This window comes from Somniosus microcephalus, chromosome 4, assembly GCF_052327205.1.
Source record: "Somniosus microcephalus isolate GS21.2 chromosome 4, FLI_Smic_1.0, whole genome shotgun sequence".
Lineage (NCBI taxonomy): Eukaryota > Metazoa > Chordata > Chondrichthyes > Squaliformes > Somniosidae > Somniosus > Somniosus microcephalus.
In genome coordinates, this window is record NC_140990.1 from 133,270,169 (window position 1) to 133,290,544 (window position 20,376).

General features: G+C 51.2%; 1 pseudogene across 1 annotated transcript in view; it reads left to right on the forward strand.

The window, feature by feature from the left end:
* LOC147119790 (uncharacterized) overlaps positions 1–20,376 on the forward strand; it is a 228,895-nt pseudogene that overhangs the window by 6,657 nt on the left and 201,862 nt on the right. The window contains exon 2 of the transcript XR_015078080.1: positions 8,757–10,100. The product of XR_015078080.1 is annotated as an uncharacterized LOC147119790 (transcript). The remainder of the gene's footprint in view (positions 1–8,756; positions 10,101–20,376) is intronic.

Sequence of the window (20,376 nt, forward strand, 5' to 3'; positions counted from 1 at the left end):
GATGGTTGGAATTCCCATGCACAGTCCCAGGGTTGGAATGCCCATGTACAGGATCAGGGTTAGAATCCCCATGTACTGTCCCAGGGTTGGAATCCCCATGTACTGTCCCAGGGTTGGAATCCCCATGTACAGTCCCAGGGCTAGAATCACCATGTACAGTCCCAAGGGTAGAACCCCCACGTACAGTCACAGTGCTAGAATCCCCATGTACAGTCCCAGTGTTGGAATCCCCATGTACAGTCCCAGGGCTGGAATCCCCATGTACAGTCCCAGGTTTGGAATCCCCATGTACAGTCCCAAGGTTGGAATCCCCATGTACAGTCCCAGGGTTGGAATCCTCATGTAGAGACCCAGGGTTAGAATCCACATGTACAGTCCCAGGGTTGGAATCCCCATGTACAGTCCAGGGTTGGAATCCCCACGTACAGTCCCAGGGTTGGAATCCCCATGTACAGTCCCAGGGTTGAAATCCCTATGTACAGTCACAGAGTTGGAATCCCCATGTACAGTCCCTGAGTTGGATCCCCCATGTACTGTCCGAAGATTAGAATCCCCATGTACAGTCCCAGTGTTGGAATCCCCATGTAGTCTCAGGGCTGGAATCCCCATTTACAGGATCAGGTTTGGAATCTCCATATACAGGCCCAGGGTTGGAATCCCCATGTACAGTCCCAGGGGTAGAATCCCCATGTACAGTGTCAGGGCTAGAATCCCCATGTACAGTCCCAGGGTTGGAATCCCCATTTACAGGATCAGGGTTGGAATCCCCATGTACAGGATCAGGGTTGGAAACCCCATGTACAGGATCAGGGTTGGAAACCCCATGTACAGTCCCAGAGTTGGAATCCCCATGTGCAGGGTCAGTGTTGAAATCTCCATGTACAGTCCCAGGGTTCGATTCCCCATATACAGTCGGATGGTTGGAATTCCCATGCACAGTCCCAGGGTTGGAATGCCCATGTACAGGATCAGGGTTAGAATCCCCATGTACTGTCCCAGGGTTGGAATCCCCATGTACTGTCCCAGGGTTGGAATCCCCATGTACAGTCCCAGGGCTAGAATCACCATGTACAGTCCCAAGGGTAGAACCCCCACGTACAGTCACAGTGCTAGAATCCCCATGTACAGTCCCAGTGTTGGAATCCCCATGTACAGTCCCAGGGTTGGAATCCCCATGTACAGTCCCAGGTTTGGAATCCCCATGTACAGTCCCAAGGTTGGAATCCCCATGTACAGTCCCAGGGTTGGAATCCTCATGTAGAGACCCAGGGTTAGAATCCACATGTACAGTCCCAGGGTTGGAATCCCCATGTACAGTCCAGGGTTGGAATCCCCACGTACAGTCCCAGGGTTGGAATCCCCATGTACAGTCCCAGGGTTGAAATCCCTATGTACAGTCCCAGAGTTGGAATCCCCATGTACAGTCCCTGAGTTGGATCCCCCATGTACTGTCCGAAGATTAGAATCCCCATGTACAGTCCCAGTGTTGGAATCCCCATGTAGTCTCAGGGCTGGAATCCCCATTTACAGGATCAGGTTTGGAATCTCCATATACAGGCCCAGGGTTGGAATCCCCATGTACAGTCCCAGGGGTAGAATCCCCATGTACAGTGTCAGGGCTAGAATCCCCATGTACAGTCCCAGGGTTGGAATCCCCATTTACAGGATCAGGGTTGGAATCCCCATGTACAGGATCAGGGTTGGAAACCCCATGTACAGGATCAGGGTTGGAAACCCCATGTACAGTCCCAGAGTTGGAATCCCCATGTGCAGGGTCAGTGTTGAAATCTCCATGTACAGTCCCAGGGTTCGATTCCCCATATACAGTCGGATGGTTGGAATTCCCATGCACAGTCCCAGGGTTGGAATGCCCATGTACAGTCCCAGGGTTAGAATCTCCAGGATAATCCCCTTGACAAAGAGTTTGACTCGCAACGTTGACACTATTTCTCTCTCCATGGATGTTTCCTGCCCTGCTGAGTTTTTCCAGCATTTTCTGTTGTTATTTCGGATTTCCAGCATCCGCAGTATTTTGCTATCGTATTAGAATCTCTATGTATCGTCCCAGTGTTAGAATCCCCATGTACAGTCCCAGGTTTGGAATCCCCATGTACAGTCCCAGGGTTGGAATCCCCATGTACAGTCCCAGGGTTGGAATCCCCATGTACAGTCCCAGGGTTCGAATTCCCATGTACAGTCCCAGGGTTGGAATCGCCATGTACAGTCCCAGGGTTGGAATCCCCACGTACAGTCCCAGGATTAGAATCCTCATGTACAGTCCCAGGGTTGCAATCCCCATGTACACACCCAGGGTTAGAATCGCCATGTACAATCCCAGGGTTGGCATCCCCATGTACAATCCCAGGGTTGGCATCCCCATATACAATCCCAAGATTAGAATCCCCATGTACAGTCCCAGGGTTGGAATCCCCATGTACAGTCCCAAGATTAGAATCCCCATGTACAGTCCCAGGGTTGGAATCCCCATGTGCAGTCTCCGTGTTGGAATCCCCATGTACAGTCCCAGGGTTGGAATCCCCATGTACAGTCCCAGGGTTGGAATCCTCATGTACAGACCCAGGGCTAGAATCCCCATGTACAGTCCCAGGGTTGGAAGCCCCATGTACAGTCCCAGGGTTGGAATCCCCATGTACAGTACCAGGGTTAGAATCCCCATGTACAGTCCCAAGGTTAGAATCCCCATGTACAGTCCCAGTGTTGGAATCCCCATATACACACCCAGGGTTAGAATCCCCATGTACAGTCCCAGGGTTGGAACCCTCATTTACAGGATCAGAGATGGAATCCCCATGTACAGTCCCAGGGTTGGTATCTCCATGTATAGTCTCAGGGCTAGAATCCCCATGTACAGTCCCAGGGTTGGAACCCCCATGTACTGTCGCAAGGTTTGAATCCCCATGTACAGTCCCAGTGTTGCAACCCCCATGTACAGTCCCAGGGTTGGAATCGCCATGTACACTCCCAGTGTTGGAATCCCCATGTACAGTCCCAGGGTTGGAATCCCCATTTACTGTCCCAGGATTGGAATCCCCATGTGCAGTCCCAGGGTTGGAATCCCCATTTACATTCCCAGTGATGGAATCCCCATGTACAGTCCCAGGATTGGAATCCCCATGTACACTCACAGTGTTGGAATCCCCATGTACAGTCCCAGGGTTGGAATCCCCATGTACAGTTGTCCAATTGTTACAATCGCAATGTACAGTCACAGGGCGAAAATCCCCATGTACAGTCCCACGGTTGGAACCCCTATGTACAGTCCCATGGTTAGAATCCCCATGTACAGTCCCAGGGTTGGAATCCCCATGTACAGTCCCAGAGTTGGAATCACTATGTACAGGGTCAGTGTTGGAATCACCATTTGCAGTCCCAGAGGTGGAATCCCCATGTACAGGGTCAGTGTTGGAATCACCATGTGCAGTCCCAGGGTTGGAATCCCCATGTACAGTCCCAGGGTTGGAATCCGCACGTACAGTCCCAGGGTTGGAATCCCCATGTACAGTACCAGGGTTGGAATCCCCATGTACAGTCCCAGGGTTGGAATCCCCATGTACAGTCCCAGGGTTGGAATCCCCATGTAATGTCCCAGCGTTAGAATCCCCATGTACAGTCCCAGGGTTACAATCCCCATGTACACACCCAGGGTTAGAATCGCCATGTACAGTCCCAGGGTTGGCATCCCCATGTACAGTCCCAGGGTTGGAATCCCCATGTACAGTCCCAGGGTTGGAATCCCCATGTACAGTCTCCGGGTTGGAATCCCCATGTACAGTCCCAGGGTTGGAATCCCCATGTACAGTTCCAGGGTTGGAATCCCCATTTACAGTCCCAGGGTTGGAATCCCCATTTACAGTCCCTGGGTTGGAATCCCCATGTACAGACCCAGGGTTAGAATCCCCATTTACACTGCCAGGGTTGGAATCCCCATGTACAGTCCCAAGGTTGGAATCCCCATGTACAGTCCCAGGGTTAGAATCCCCATGTACAGTCTGAGTGTTGGAATCCCCATGTACAGTCCCAGGGTTGGAATCCCCATTTACAGTCCCAGGGTTGGAATCCCCATGTACAGTCCCAGGGTTAGAATCCCCATGTACAGTCTCCGGGTTGGAATCCCCATGTACAGTCCCAGGGTTAGAATCCCCATGTACAGTCTCCGGGTTGGAATACCCATTTACAGTCCCAGGGTTGGAATCCCCATTTACAGTCCCAGGGTTGGAATCCTCATGTACAGTCCCAGGGTTGGAATCCCCATGTACTGTCCCAGGGTTAGAATCCCCATGTACAGTCCTAGTGTTGGAATCCCCATGTACAGTCCCAGGGTTGGAAACCCCATTTACAGTCCCAGGGTTGGAATCCCCATGTACAGTCCCAAGGTTGGAATCCCCATGTACAGTCCCAGGGTTGGAATCCCCATGTACAGTCCCAAGGTTGGAATCCCCATGTACAGACCCAGGGTTAGAATCCCCATGTACAGTCCCAGGGTTGGAATCCCCATTTACACTCCCAGGGTTGGAATCCCCATGTACAGTCCCAGGGTTGGAATCCTCATGTACAGACCCAGGGTTAGAATCCCCATGTACAGTCCCAGTGTTGGAATCCCGATGTACAGTCCCAGGGTTAGAAACCCGATGTACAGTCCCAGGGTTGGAATCCCCATGTACACACCCAGGGTTAGAATCCACATGTACAGTCGCAAGGTTGGAACTCCCATGTACTGTCACAAGGTTTGAATCCCCATGTACAGTCCCAGTGTTGCAATCCCCATGTACAGTCCCAGGGTTAGAATCCCCATGTACAGTCCCAGGGTTGGAATCCCCATGTACAGTCCCAGGATTGGAATCCCCATTTACAGTCCCAGGGTTGGAATCCCCATGTACAGTCCCAGGATTGGAATCCCCATGTACATCCCAAGTGTTGGAATCCCCATTTACAGTCCCAGTGTTGGAATCCCCATTTGCAGTCCCAGGATTGGAACCCCATTTACAGTCCCAGGATTGGAATCCCCATATACAGTCCCAAGGTTGGAATCTCCATTTACAGTCCCAGTGTTGGGAATCCCCATGTACAGTCCCAGGATTGGAATCCCCATGTACATTCCCAGTGTTGGAATCGCCATGTACAGTCCCAGGGTTGGTATCGCCATGTACACTCCCAGTGTTGGAATCCCCATGTACAGTCCCAGGGTTGGAATCCCCATTTACAATCCCAGGTTTGGAATCCCCATTTACAATCCCAGGGTTGGAATCCCCATTTACAATCCCAGTGTTGGAATCCCCATTTACAGTCCCAGGATTGGACTCCCCATTTACAGTCCCAGGATTGGAATCCCCATGTACAGTCCCAGGGTTGGAACTCCCCATTTACAGTCCCAGTGTTGGAATCCCCATGTACAGTCCCAGGATTGGAATCCCCATGTACTGTCCCAGGGTTGGAATCCCCATGTACAGTCCCAGGGTTGGAATCCCCATGTACAGTCCCAGGGTTGGAATCCCCATTTACAGTCCCAGTGTTGGAATCCCCATGTACAGTCCCAGGATTGGAATGCCCATGTACAGTCCCAGGGTTGGAATCCCCATTTACAGTCCCAGGATTGGAATCCCCATGTACCGTCCCAGGGTTGGAATCACCATGTACAGTCCCAGGATTGGAATGCCCATGTACACTCCCAGTGTTGGAATCCCCATGTACAGTCCCAGGGTTAGAATCCCCATGTACAGTCCCAGGGTTGGAATCCCCATGTACCGTCCCAGGGTTGGAATCACCATGTACAGGGTCAGTGTTGGAATCACCATGTGCAGTCCCAGAGCTGGAATCCCCATGTACAGGATCAGGTTTGAAATCTCCATGTACAGTCCCACGGTTCGAATCCCGATGTACAGTCCCAGTGTTAGAATCCCCATGTACAGTCCCAGGGTTGGAATCCCGATGTACAGTCCCAGGGTTGGAATCCCTATGTACAGTCCCAGGATGAGAATCCCCATGTACAGTCCCAGGGTTGGAATCCCCATGTACAGTTGTCCAAGTGTTACAATCCCCATGTACAGTCCCAGGGTTGGAATCCCCATGTACAGTCCCAGGGTTGGAATCCCCATGTACAGTCCCAGGGTTGGAATCCCCATGTACAGTCCCAGGGTTGGAATCCCCATGTACAGTCGCAGGGTTGAAATCCCCATGTACAGTCTCTGGATTGGAATCCGCATGTACAATCTCAGGTTTGGTATCCCCATGTACAGTCCCAGGGTTGGAATCCCCATGTACAGTCGCAGGGTTGGAATCCCCATGTACAGTCCCAAGTTTAGAATCCTCATGTACAGACCTAGTGTTAGAATCCCCATGTACAGTCCCAGGTTTGGAATCCCCATGTACAGTCCCAGGGTTGGAATCGCCATGTACAGTCCCAGGGTTGGAATCCCCATGTACAGTCCCAGGGTTGGAATCGCCATGTACAGTCCCAGGGTTGGAATCCCCATGTATAGTCCCAGGGTTGGAATCCCCATGTTCAGTCCCAGAGTTGGAATCCCCATGTACAGTCCCAGGGTTGGAATCCCCATGTACAGTCCCAGGGTTGGAATCCCCATGTACAGTCCCAGGTTTGGAATCGCCATGTACAGTCCCTGGGTTGGAATCCCCATGTACAGTCCCAGGGTTGGAATCCCCATGTACAGTCCCAGGGTTGGAATCCCCATGAACAGTCCCAGGGTTAGAATCCCCATGTACAGTCCCAGGGTTGGAATCCCCATGTACAGTCCCAGGGTTGGAATCCCCATGTACAGTCCCAGTGTTGGAATCCCCATGTACAGTCCCAGGGTTGGAATCGCCATGTACAGTCCCTGGGTTGGAATCCCCATGTACAGTCCCAGGGTTGGAATCCCCATGTACAGTCCCAGTGTTGGAATCCCCATGTACAGTCCCAGGGTTGGAATCGCCATGTACAGTCCCTGGGTTGGAATCCCCATGTACAGTCCCAGGGTTGGAATCACCATGTACAGTCCCAGGGTTGGAATCCCGATGTACAGTCCCAGGGTTGGAACCCCCATGAACAGTCCCAGGGTTAGAATCCCCACGTACAGTCCCAGGGTTGGACTCCCCATGTACAGTCCCAGGGTTAGAATCCCCATGTACAGTCCCAGGGTTGGACTCCCCATGTACAGTCCCAGGGTTGGAATCCCCATGTACAGTCCCAGTGTTGGAATCCCCATGTACAGTCCCAGGGTTGGACTCCCCATGTACAGTCCCAGGGTTGGAATCCCCATGTACTGTCCCAGGGTTGGAATCCCCATGTACAGTCCCAGGGTTGGAATCACCATGTACAGTCCCAGGGTTGGAATCCCTATGTACAGTTGTCCAAGTGTTGGAATCGCCATGTGCAGTCACAGGGCGAGAATCCCCATGTACAGTCCCAGGGTTAGAATCCCCATGTACAGTTCCAGGGTCGGAATCCCATGTACAGTCCCAGGGTTGGAATCCCCATGTGCAGTCACAGGGCGAGAATCCCCATGTACAGTCCCAGGGTTAGAATCCCCATGTACAGTCCCAGGGTTAGAATCCCTATGTACAGTCCCAGGGTTGGAATCCCCATGTACAGTCCCAGGGTTAGAATCCCGATGTACAGTCCCAGGATTAGAATCCCTATGTACAGTCCCAGGGTCGGAATCCCTCAGCAACACTGAGTGTGGGTCTCAGGCCCCCAGTCAGAGCCAGCGGACGTGTGGCCAGGACTCCGGCACCATTAACCCCAGGGTGCAGCGCCTCCCCCAGACAATAAACACAACAACTTGCATTTATGCAGCAGAGGGAGCAATTCAGAGCCGGTTAGCATCAGGGTGGGCGGTGGATGTGGAACTCGGTCCCTGGCCTCCTGTGTAGGGCTTTCTTGTTGCATCAGTTTGAGCTGGAGTGGAGAGGGGGGAGAAGCTGCTGGGTTTAACCCCCAGTACTTCTGAGCCCAGTGGGACCCAACAATTTCCAATGTGAGACTATGAAGGGAGGTGGATTCTCGGGGAGAATAAGTTGCTGAACAGACAGTGTCCATACAGTGTAAAATATTAGCGTTTTAGGAACAAGCGTTTCTGTAGAGGCTTTCAAACCATTTTATATATACAGATTTTTAAAATTCATTCGCTGTGGGTGTCGCTAGCAAGGCCAGCATATATTGCCAGTCCCCAGTTTTCCATTGAGAATGTGATGCTGGGCCTTCTTCCTGAACCTCTGCAGTCCGTGTGGTGAAGGTACTCTCAGAATGCTGTTCGGTGAGGAGTTCCAGGATTTTCACCCAGCGACGATGTAGGAACAACGATATATGCCCAGGTCAGGATAGTGTGTGACATGGAGGGGAACTGGGAGGTGATGGTGTTCCCATTGCACCTGCTGCCCTTGTCCTTCTAGGTGGTGGAGGTCGCGTGTTTGGGAGGTGCTGTCAAAGTTCTAGTCGAGTTGCAGATGTATAAAGTAGCTGTCCTTCACCCCTCCCCCTCCCCCTCCCACCTCACCCTCTCTCCTCCCATAGAGGCCAGAGTCTTGTGTAGGCACAGACCGGGTGGCGGGATCCCTTCCCTGAAGGACATTAGTGAACCAGTTGGGTTTTTACGACAATCTGGCAGCTTTCATTGTCACTTTTTTCTAGTGCTGGCCCCACAAATTCCCAGATTCATTCAGCTCAATTTCACAACCTGCCTTTATGTTTTTGTGGGTTCTCTCTCACCCTCCCTTTTTCCTGTTTCAAATTAATTTTACAGGGTGTTAGAAGGGGAGGATTTGCAGATGGGAAACTCAAACCAAACATCACTTCAAGATCTGACAGAGTCGCTCAATTCATCAGGACCTTTGAACATGGAAGCAGAAAGCACCGTTCAGAGCAGGGAGAAACCGTACACGTGTTCTGTGTGTGGACGAGGCTTCATCCAATCCTCTGGCCTGTTGAGACACCAGCGCAGTCACACCGGGGAGAGGCCGTTCACCTGCACTCAGTGTGGGAAGGGATTCAGTAATTCATCCAACTTGCTGACACACCAGCGTGTTCACACTGGGGAGAGGCCATTCACCTGCTCCGAGTGTGGTAAGGGATTCACTCGGTCATTCGACCTGCTGCAGCACCAGCGAGTTCACACCGGGGAGAGACCTTTTAAATGCCCGGTCTGTGGAAAGTGTTATAAAAGTTCCGGGGAACTGATGTGTCATCAGCGTTTTCACACTGATGAGAGACCGTTCAGGTGCTCTCACTGCGGGACTGGGTTCAGGCAATCATCTCACCTCACTGTACACCAGCGCACTCACACCAGGGAGAGGCCGTTCACTTGCTCTGAGTGTGGGAAGGGATTCACTGAGTCATCCAGCCTGCTGAACCACCAGCGAGTTCACACCGGGGAGAAGCCGTTCACCTGCTCTGAGTGTGGGAAGGGATTCAGTCAGTCATCCAACCTGCTGAGACACCAGCGAGTTCACAGCGGGGAGAGGCCGTTCACCTGCTCTGACTGTGGGAAGGGATTCACTGAGTCATCTGACCTGCTGACACACCAGCTAATTCACACTGGGGAGAGACCGTTCACCTGCTCTGAGTGTGGGAAGGGATTCACTCGGTCATTCAACCTGCTGACACACCAGCGAGTTCACACTGGGGAGAAGCCGTTCACCTGCTCTGAGTGTGGGAAGGGATTCACTCAGTCATCCGACCTGCTGAAACACCAGCGAATTCACACTGGGGAGAGACCGTTCACCTGCTCCCAGTGTGGGAAGGGATTCTCTCGGTCATTCAACCTGCTGACACACCAGCGAGTTCACACTGGGGAGAGGCCGTTTACCTGCTCTGAGTGTGGGAAGGGATTCACTCAGTCATCAGACCTGCTGAAACACCAGCGAATTCACACCGGGGAGAGGCCATTCACCTGCTCTGACTGTGGGAAGGGATTCTCTCGGTCATCCAACCTGCTGAGACACCAGCAAGTTCACACTGGGGAGCGGCCATTCACCTGCTCTGAGTGTGGGAAGGGATTCACTCAACTATCCCACCTGCTGACACACCAGCGAGTTCACACCGGGGAGAGGCCGTTCACCTGCTCCATGTGTGGGAAGGGATTCACTCAGTCATCCACCCTGCTGAGACACCAGCGAGTTCACAAGTGACTGCAGGGGTTGGATTCTGCTGTTATTTCTGCTGTTAATCACATCCTGGACTGAATCATGTTCACACTGACAGCTAGAGTTTGTTTCTACTGATGTTAATACCCCTGTAACTGGGCTGGAGTTTAAATTTCTGGATATATGTCAAATAAATCAGGTTTGCTTTAAGCACATTGTTGTGGATTTTTGACGTTCCCACCTGAGTGTTTAGCATCACCTGGCTGGAGCTCAGAAAGGACAATCTGGGAACAGAACTACAGCCTGGACACAGTCCTTCAGGGCCACACTGAGAGGGGCAAACGGCACTTTGGTCTTTCTCGTCTCTCTTCACTGACAGGAAAGTTGCCGGGCTGATTAAAAACATAAGAAAAGATCATAAGAATTAGGAGCAGGAGTAGGTCACACGGCCCCTCGAGCCTGCTCCGCCATTCAATAAGATCATGGCTGATCATCCACCTCAACTCCACTTTCCCGCCCGATCTCCATATCCCTTGATTCCCCTAGAGTTCAAAAATCTATCTATCTCAGCCTTGAATATACTCAAAGATTCAGCATTCACAGCCCTCTGGGGCAGAGAATTCCAAAGATTCACAACACTCTGAAGAAATTCCTCCTCATCTCGGTCTTAAATGTCCTAACCCTTATCCTGAGACTATGCCCCCTAGTTCTAGACTCTCCAGCCAGGGGAAACAACCTCTCCGCACCTACCCTGTCAATCCCCTTCAGAATCTTGTGTGTTTCAATGAGATCACCTCTCATTCTTCTAAACTCCAGAGAGGTCGGACCAGTGTTTTATAAAAGTTCATCATAACTTCCTTGCTTCTGTACTCTATGCCTCTATTTATGAAGCTCAGGATCCCGTAAGATTTTTAACTGTTTTCTCAACCTGCCCTACCACCTTCACTGATTTGTACACATATACCCCCAGGTCTCTCTGTTCAGTCACCCCCTATAGGATTGTACCCTTTACTTTATATTGCCTCTCCTCGTTCTTCCTTCCAAAATGTAGAGGTTAACTAATTGCACCCAGCCAGATTCAGTTCCTTCCGGAGAGAAGGGGAGACACAAAATCCCAGATGATGTAATGAATGTTGTTTTTAGACAGTAAGGATGAAGGGAGAGTGTGTAGAATGGGGAATTTATAGCTTAGGAGGGACAGGAGGGAAAAGAATGTTGTATAGAAACTAGATTTGTCTGTTCTGACGGTTTATCCTGTTGTAAACACCATATGAGGGTATTAGAAGGGGAGGATCTGCAGATAGAAACTGAATCCAAACATTGCGTCAAGATCTGACAGATTCACTGGATTTATCAGGACCTGAATATCATCGGCCTTTGGATATAGAAGGAAAAAGCACCAATCACAGTGGGGAGAAACAGGACACGTGTTCTCTGCCTGGATCCACTTTTAACAAATCGTCCAGTCTGTGAGACTCGTGCACCCACCTGAATCAACAGTGTAAATGTGGGGAATGTGGGAACGGATTCAGTTGCCCGTCTGAGGTGCAAACTCTTGGATACAGTCAGACCGGGGAGAGGCCGTTCACCAGCTGAGTGTGGATAGTGAGTCATTCACTCATCTCATCTATTCCCACACTAACATATTCGTAAGGGGGAGAATCCATTCACTGCTCTGTATGTGGAAAGTGATTCAATCGATCATCCCATTTACTGACACACCAGCACAGTCACACCAGAGAGAGACCATTTAGATACTTCACGTGTGGGAAGGGAACCAGTCCGTTGTCCCATCTGTTGACACTCTAAAGTGTCCACATTCAGAACAGTTGCTGTAAATACTCTGACTGCTGAAAAGCTTTCAAAGTTCAAAGCAGCTGATGCACGATCAGCGCATTGATACTGGAGGGAGGCTGTTTCAATATCCTGTGTGGGGGAAGAAATTCACCCCACCTGCTGAGACTCCAGTGAGTTCACATGTGACTGCAGGGGTTTGGATTCTGTTATTAATCAAATCCAGGACTGAACCATGGCAGAGTGCCCGTGCACTTGGGTTCCTGTGTGAATTATTGATGAATTCTCTCACTCGGATCACAGAAACTCATTCTCCATTCACTAATTGGGGCTTTCAATGGTGGGTTGTTCCCCAGCATGCCCCGCAAGGGAGACTGTGCCTATTCAGGAGCCCAGCGCGCAGGCGCACTTCCCGCTATATTCGGCGCATGCGCAGTGTCACTGTGATCAGTGCCGGGTGAGTGGGACAGGTGTAGAAAGGTCGGTGAAGCGATTTTACGCCGATTACGAATCAGCGGGGTGCAGGAAGGTAACGCACTCAGCAGGTGAGCTTAATAAACACCTGCTGTAGGCCGCAAGCTGCGAATGAGAACCTACAAGTTCTGCGTTTGCAGCTCGGAGGCTTTTCCCCGGTAACAGGCCCAGGCTAACGGCCGCCATCTTTGCAAAGGAAAGCTGTGGGTTTCTGCGCTGCCATCTTGCGTCATCGAGCGGTAGAGCGCGTGCGCCGCCATCTTTGTAAAGGAACCAAGAGAAGGCGGGGTTAATAACAACAGAAAATGCTGGAAATACTCAGCAGGCCAGGCAGCATCCGTGGAGAGAGAAACAGAGTTAACATTTCAGGTCTGGGACCCTTCATCAGAACTGGAAAAAGCTGGAGATGTAACAGATATTAAGCAGGTGCAGAGACAGGGGGCAGGGGGGGGTGGGGGAGGAAGAAATAGAAAGAATACCCTGTGCTTTTGTAAGAGGCAGGAAAGATAAAATGTTGCAAATGGGAATGGGAAAAATCATACTGCATGAAAAATGGGGGCAGGGATAATTATCTGAAATTGTTAAACTCAATGTTGAGTCCGGTAGGCTGCAAAGTGCCCAATCGAAAGATGAGGTGCTGTTCCTCGAGCTTACGTTGAGCTTCATTGCAGCAATGCAATAGCCCGAGGACAGAGAGGTCAGAGTGGGAGTGAAGCGGTGAATTAAAGTGACAGGCGACCGGAAGCTCAGGGTCACCCGTACGGACTGAACGGAGCACCTCGTAATGATGATTATCCCTGCCCCCATTTTTCATGCAGTATGATTTTTCCCATTCCCATTTGCAACATTTTATCTTTCCTGCCTCTTACAAAAGCACAGGGTATTCTTTCTATTCCTTCCTCCCCTCCTAACCCCCGCCCCCCACCCACCCCGTCTCTGCACCTGCTTAATATCTGTTACATCTCCAGCTTTTTCCAGTTCTGACGAAGGGTCCCAGACCTGAAACGTTAACTCTGTTTCTCTCTCCACGGATGCTGCCTGGCCTGCTGAGTATTTCCAGCATTTTCTGTTCTTATTTCAGATTTCCAGCATCCGCAGTATTTTGCTATTACACGAGAATGCGGGGTTTCCGGGTCCCAGTGAGTGAGCTGAACCCAGCCAGAGTCAACACCTTCAGGGGAGGAGAGAGAGGGGAACCAGTGAGTGTAAAACTGAACCCAGTCAGAGTCAGCACCTTCAGGGGAGGAGAGGGAGGGGAACCAGTGAGTGCAGAACTGAACCCAGTCAGAGTCAGCACCTTCAGGGGAGGAGAGGGAGAGGAATCAGTGAGTGTAGAACTGAACCCAGCCAGTGTCAGCACCTTTATAGAGTCATGACAGCACAGAGGAGGCCATTCGGCCCATCGAGTCTGTGCCGGCTCTCTGTAGAGCAATCTATTGAGTCCCATTCCCCCGCTCTATCCCCGTAGCCCTACAAGTTTATTTCCCTCAAGCACCTATCCAGTCTCCCCTTGAAAACATTGAGGCCTAGAAATTCGGTTGGCTTTGCGCCCAGTTTTTGCCCAAAGAGGGCTTTTGCGCCACTTGCTAAACTTTCCCCGATATTCAGTGGTCCGGTAATGGCGGCGTTAGCCAGTAGCGCTGCGCCGCCACCGATTACGTCATCGGTGTGTGCAGTGCCCCGCTACCGCCCCGCTACCGGCCCGACCGCTATCTTGAGTTGCGGCCGCCTCTTCTGCGGCGGCCGCAAACAGCGACCAGAAAACGGGGCTACCTGATGCGGTAGTGGGGTGAGTTAAGGCGGATGTGCGGCCGGCCGCTTTTTCGGCGGCCGCCTGCCCGCACCTCCTTCCCCAGCCTCCTCCACCCCCCCCCCCCGCGGCATTGCCGGCTGTTTTCCGGGAGCCCGGCACTTCTCCGTGGTGCCGGGCTCATTTGCCGGCACTAGCGAGCGGCGATCGCGCTGTTGCAGGCACCTCCCCCTTAAGAGAGGGAGGAAGGCCTGCAGTACCGCAGCCTGCCGCTCCGCAGCGGGTGGCGCTGCGGCACTTAGCGCGCCGATATTCAGTTTCAGTGCCCCAAGCGGGGGCGCCGAAACCCTTGATTTGCGGCCGGCTTCGACTTGGGGCGCTGAAAGTGAATTTCCGGCGGGCGCAAGTGGCTCTGTGCGCAGCGGTAATTTCTGGGCGCAAGCGAGCTGGCCGCCCCAAAGTCAATTTCTAGCCCCGAGTGTCTCCACTTCCATCACTTCCATCGGCAGCGAGTTCCAGGTCCTCACCACTCGCTGCGTAAAAAAAATTTTGCTCACATCCCCCCTCCCCCCGTACCTCTTGCCCAAAACCTTAAATTTGTGTCCCCTAGTCCTTGTACCATCAACTAGTGGGAACAGCCTTTCCCTGTCTAGCTTATTCTAACCCACCATAATCTTGTACACCTCTATCAAATCAAAGTTTGGTGTCATCTGCAAATTTAGAAATTCTACTTTGTATTCCAATATCCTGGTCATTTATATATATCAAAAAAGCAGTGGCCCCAGCACTGACCCGTGGGGAACACCACTGTCTACCATCCTCCAGTCTGAAAAACAGCCATTTATCACAACTCGCTGTTTTCTGTCCTTAAGCCCATTCCTTATCCAAGCTGCCACTGACCCACCTATTACATGAGCCTCAATTTCGTTAACCAGCCTTCTATGTGGTACTTTGTCAAACACCTTCCTAAAATCCATGTCGACAACATCCATTGCATTCCCTTCATCATTGCTTCCTGTTACTTCATCAAAAATTTGAATCAGATTAGTCAAACACAATCTGCCTTTAACAAATCCATGTTAGCTCTCCTTAATTAGCTTAAACCTCTCCAAGTGCTCATTAATTTTTTCCTTGATTATTGTTTCTAAAACTTTACCCACCACTGATGTTAAACTGGCCGGCCTGTAGTTACTAAGATTGCCCTTACACCCTTTCTTGAACAATGGTGTCACATTTGCCACTTTCTAATCCTCAGGCACCTCCCCCCCCGCATCTAGGGAAGGTTGGAAAATTATGGCTTGCCCTTCCGCTACCTCCCCCCAATTCCCTTAGCAACCTGGGATGCAACCCATCTGGACCAGGTGACTTACCCACTCTAAGCATACCCAGCCTTTCTAGTACATCCTGTCTATCAATTTTCACCCCTTCCATTGCTTCTATCTTTCACACTTCTACCGATATTTTGTCAGCATCCACCTCCTTAGTAAACACCCATACAAAGTACTCATTGAGTATTCTAGCCTTGCCCTGCCCCTCTCAGTATATATCACCTTCTTTGTCCCTAATAGGCCCCACCCCGCCTCTTACTGCCCGCTTACTGTTTACATGCCAGTAGAAGATTTTGGGGTTCCCTTTTATGTTTATCGCCATTTTGCACTCATATTCTGTCTTTGCCAATCTTATTTTCATCTTCACTTCCCTTCTCAACTTATTGTATTTGGTCTGGTACTTCCTTGAAGAATTCACCTGATATTCATCATACACCCACTTTTTTTGTTTCATCATCTTCTCTATCTCCCTCGTCATCCAAGGAGCCCTTGCTTTAGTTCCCTTTCCCTTCCCTCTTGTTGGAATGTACCTAACCTGCATTTGAAACATCTCCTCCCTAAAGATCACCCATTGTTCTGATACAGTTTTTCCTGTCAGTCTTTGGTTCCATTTTACCCTGGCTAGATCCTTTTGCATCCCACTGAAGTTAGCCCTATTCCAGTTTAGAAGTTCCACTCTAGATTGTTCCTTGCTCCTCTCCATTGCTAATCTAAATCTTATGATACGATGATCACTCGTACCCAAGTGTTCTCCCACAGACACTTGGTCAATCTGGCCCACCTCATTCCCCAGCACCAGATCCAGCAATGTCTCCTTCCTAGTTGGGCCAACAACATATTGGTGAAGGAATTTCTCTTGAACACATTTCAGAAATTCCTCCCCCTCCTTTCCCTTTACCCTAGCATTATCCCAATCGATATTTGGGTAATTAAAGTCCCCCAATATCACCACTCTATAGCTCTTGCATATCTCTGCGATTTCCCTGCAGATTTGCTCCTTTACCTCCCTCTCTATTTGGAGGCCTATAGAATACCCCCAATAGCGTGACCATACCCTTTTTGCTCCTCAACTATAACCAAATGGATTCTGTCCTTGTCCCCTCAAGAACATCCTCCCTTTCCAACACTACAATGTCTTCCTTAATCAGCACTGCCACCCCACCTCCCTTTTTTACTTCCTTATGTTTTCTGAACACCTTGTACCCTTGAATATTAAGTGCCCAGTCCTCACCATCCTTAAGCCACATTTCTGCTATTGCCACAACATCATATTGCCACACGGCTAATTGTGCTTGTAGCTCACCAACCTTATTCACCACACTTTGTGCATTTACGTACATGCATTCTAAACCCATTTTTGAATTTTTTGTAGTGTTTCTTAGTCTGCTCCTATCTAATATGGTACTACTTCCACCTCTAGTACAGGAAACTCTCAAATTAACGGCACCTAAATAACCGGAAATCTCTGTTAACCGGCAAAATTCAGGAGTAGGTTCAGGTAAGTTTTACTTCATATTAGTCGCCGTTCCTGGATCTGTGGCCGTGTAACCGGGGTTGCTGCACCTGTTGCTATGCAACAGGGATGCCTGGATCTGAGGCCACGTACGGGGCTCTCGTACCTTTTACGATACCTCTCTGTAATCCGGACTTTTTGATAAACTGGCACCATGCCGGTCCTGTCGGTGCCGGATAAAAAAGAGTTTCCTGTACTACTTCTCGAGTACAGGTAGACTACCCTTTATCCGAAAACCTCGGGACCAGCCGAGTTTCGGATAAAGGAGAATTTCGGATTTCGGAAGGTGGGTCGGCGGGGGTCCGCGGGGGGGTCGGCGGGGGGTCGTGCGCACGACTTACGCTGACGCTCAGCGTAAGTCGGTCGGCGGGGGTCGGGGCCGGCGGGGTCCGCGGGGGGGTCAGCGGTTGTCGGGGCTGGCGGGGTCGGCGGTTGTCGGGGCCGGCGGGGGGGTCCGCGGGGGGGTCGGCGGTTGTCGGGGCTGGCGGGGTCGGCGGTTGTCGGGGCCGGCGGGGTCCGCGGTTGTCGGGGCTGGCGGGGTCGGCGGTTGTCGGAGCCGGCGGGGTCCGCAGGGGGGGTCGGCGGTTGTCGGGGCCGGCGGGGTCCGCGGGGGGGTCGGCGGTTGTCGGGGCTGGCGGGGTCGGCGGTTGTCGGGGCCGGCGGGGTCCGCGGGGGGGTCGGCGGGGGGTCGTGCGCACGACTTACGCTGAACGAAAAAACCTTCGGTTTTTAGAGGGTTTCGGTTTTCGGAAGTCCGGATAAAGAGTAGTCTACCTGTACTATCAACACACTTGCTCTTTTATGCACCTTATTCCTCTTTTCTACTCTATATGCTGGTGCCCATCCCCCTGCCAAGCTACTTTAAACCCTCCCCAACAGCACGAGCAAACCTCCCCGCGAGAACATTGGTCCCAGCTCTGCTGAGGTGTAACCCGTCCAGCTTGTACAGGTTAGCAGTCTTCAGAGAAAGAGAGGGAGGGGAACCAGTGCGTGTAGAACTGAACCCAGCCAGAGTCAGCACCTTCAGTGGAGGAGAGGGAGGGGAACCAGTGAGTGTAGAACTGAACCCAGCCAGAGTCAGCACCTTAAGGGGAGGAGAGGGAGGGGAACCAGTGAGTGTGGAACTGAACCCAGCCAGAGTCAGCACCTTCAGTGGAGGAGAGGGAGGGGAACCAGTGAATGTAGAACTGAACCCAGCCAGAGTCAGCACCTTCAGGGGAGGAGAGGGAGGGGAACCAGTGAGTGTAGAACTGAACCCAGCCAGAGTCAGCACCTTCAGGGGAGGGGAGGAGAGGGAGGGGAACCAGTGAGTGTAGAACTGAACCCAGCCAGAGTCAGCACTTCAGGGGAGGAGAGGGAGGGGGACCAGTGAGTGTAGAGCTGAACCCAGCCAGAGTCAGCACCTTCAGGGGAGGAGAGGTAGGGGAACCAGTGAGTGTAGAACTGAACCCAGATTTATAAAATTCTAACAGGACTAGACAGACTAGATGCAGGAAGCCTGTTCCCGATGGCGGGGGAGTCCAGAACCAGGGGTGACAGTCTAACGATAAGGGGTAAGCCATTTAGGACTGAGATGAGGAGGAATTTCTTCACCCAGAGAGTGGTGAACCTGTGGAATTCTCTGCCACACAGGGCAGTTGAGGCCAATTCATTAAATATATTCAAGAAGGAGTTGGATATATTTTTTGAGGCTAAAGGGATCAAGGGATATGGGGAGAAAGCAAGGACAGGGTACTGATTTTGGATGATCAGCCATGATCTCATTAAATGGCGGAGCGGGCTCGAGGGGCCGAATGGCCTACTCCTGCTCCTATCTTCTATGTTTCTATGGGGGAGGAGAGGGAGGGGAACCAGTGAATGTAGAACTGAACCCAGCCAGAGTCAGCACCTTCAGGGGAGGAGAGGGAGGGGAACCAGTGAATGTAGAACTGAACCCAGCCAGAGTTGGTGGTGAAAACAGGGAGAGGAGGAAAAACTATCTTGAGACGTGTGATTTGTTTGGATTTTAACACAAGGAGGCGGGATAATGTGTGGGACGGGGATTTACAGCTTTGGAGGAACAAGAGAGGAAAGTGTTCTTTAGAAACTAGAATTGTCGGTTCTGAATTTCTGTCCTGTACTTACAGTGATGAGTTTTGTAAACTCCTTTTATAGGGTATTAGAAGGGGAGGATTTGCAGATGGGAAACTCAAACCAAACATCACATCAAGATCTGACGGAGTCACTCGATTCATCAGGACCTGAATATCATCAGGATTTGAAAGTGGAAGGAGAAATGTTTGTCTGTTCTGTCTGTGGGAAAAGATTTCAAACATCAGTGTGACTGGGAAAAGCACCGAGACACTCACACCCGAGTGAGAGTGTTCCAGTGCACTGACTGGAAAGAGCTTTAACCAGTTACACAGCCTGAAAAAACATCACTCCATTCACAGTGGGGAGAAACCGTACACATCTTCGTGTGTGACGAGGCTTCAACTGATCATCCAACCTGGAGAGACACAAGGACACTCGCACCACGGAGAAACCGTGGAAATGTGGAAGCTGTGGGAAGGGATTCAGTTACCCGTCTGAGCTAGAATTTCATCATCGCAGTCACACCGGGAAGAGACCGTTCACCTGCTCCGTGTGGGAAGAGATTCACTCGGTCAGCCAGCCTGCTGAGACACCAGCGAGTTCACACTGGGGAGAGACCGTTCACCTGCTCCGTGTGTGGGAAGGGATTCACTTGGTCATCCAACCTGCTGACATACCAGTGAGTTCACACTGAGGAGAGGCCGTTCACCTGCTCTGTGCGTGGGAAGGGATTCACTCAGTAGGCCGACCTGCTGAAACACCAGCGAGTTCACAAGTAACTGCAGGGGGTTGATTCTGCTGTTATTGCTGCTGTTAATCACATCGTGTTCATTCTGACAGTTGGAGTTTGTTTCTGCTGATGTTAATAACTCCTGTAACCGGGCTGGAGTTTAATATTTTCATATTTCAAATAACACAGTGTGTCGATATTTGAGGTCTCTGAGATAAGAGGAGACTAATTGATGTCCTGTTACCAACTACTCCATTTTTGGGCCTTTTCTCGGCTGCAGGACATTCGGAAGGGGGAGGGTGAACAGCCAGAGGTCGTGGTCCATATCGGTGCCAATGACATAGGTAGAAAGAGGGACGAGATCCTGCAGGCAGAATATAGGGAGCTAGGAAATAAATTAAAAAGCAGGACCTCAAAGGTAGTAATCTCAGGATTACTCCCAGTGCCACGTGCTAGCGAGAGCACAAATAGGAGAATAGACCAGATGAATGGAGAGATGGTGTAGGAGGGAGGGATTTAAATTCCTGAGGCATTGGGACCGATTCTGGGGAAGGTGGGACCTGTACAAGCTGGACGGGTTACACCTCGGCAGAACTGGGACCAATATCCTCGCAGGGGG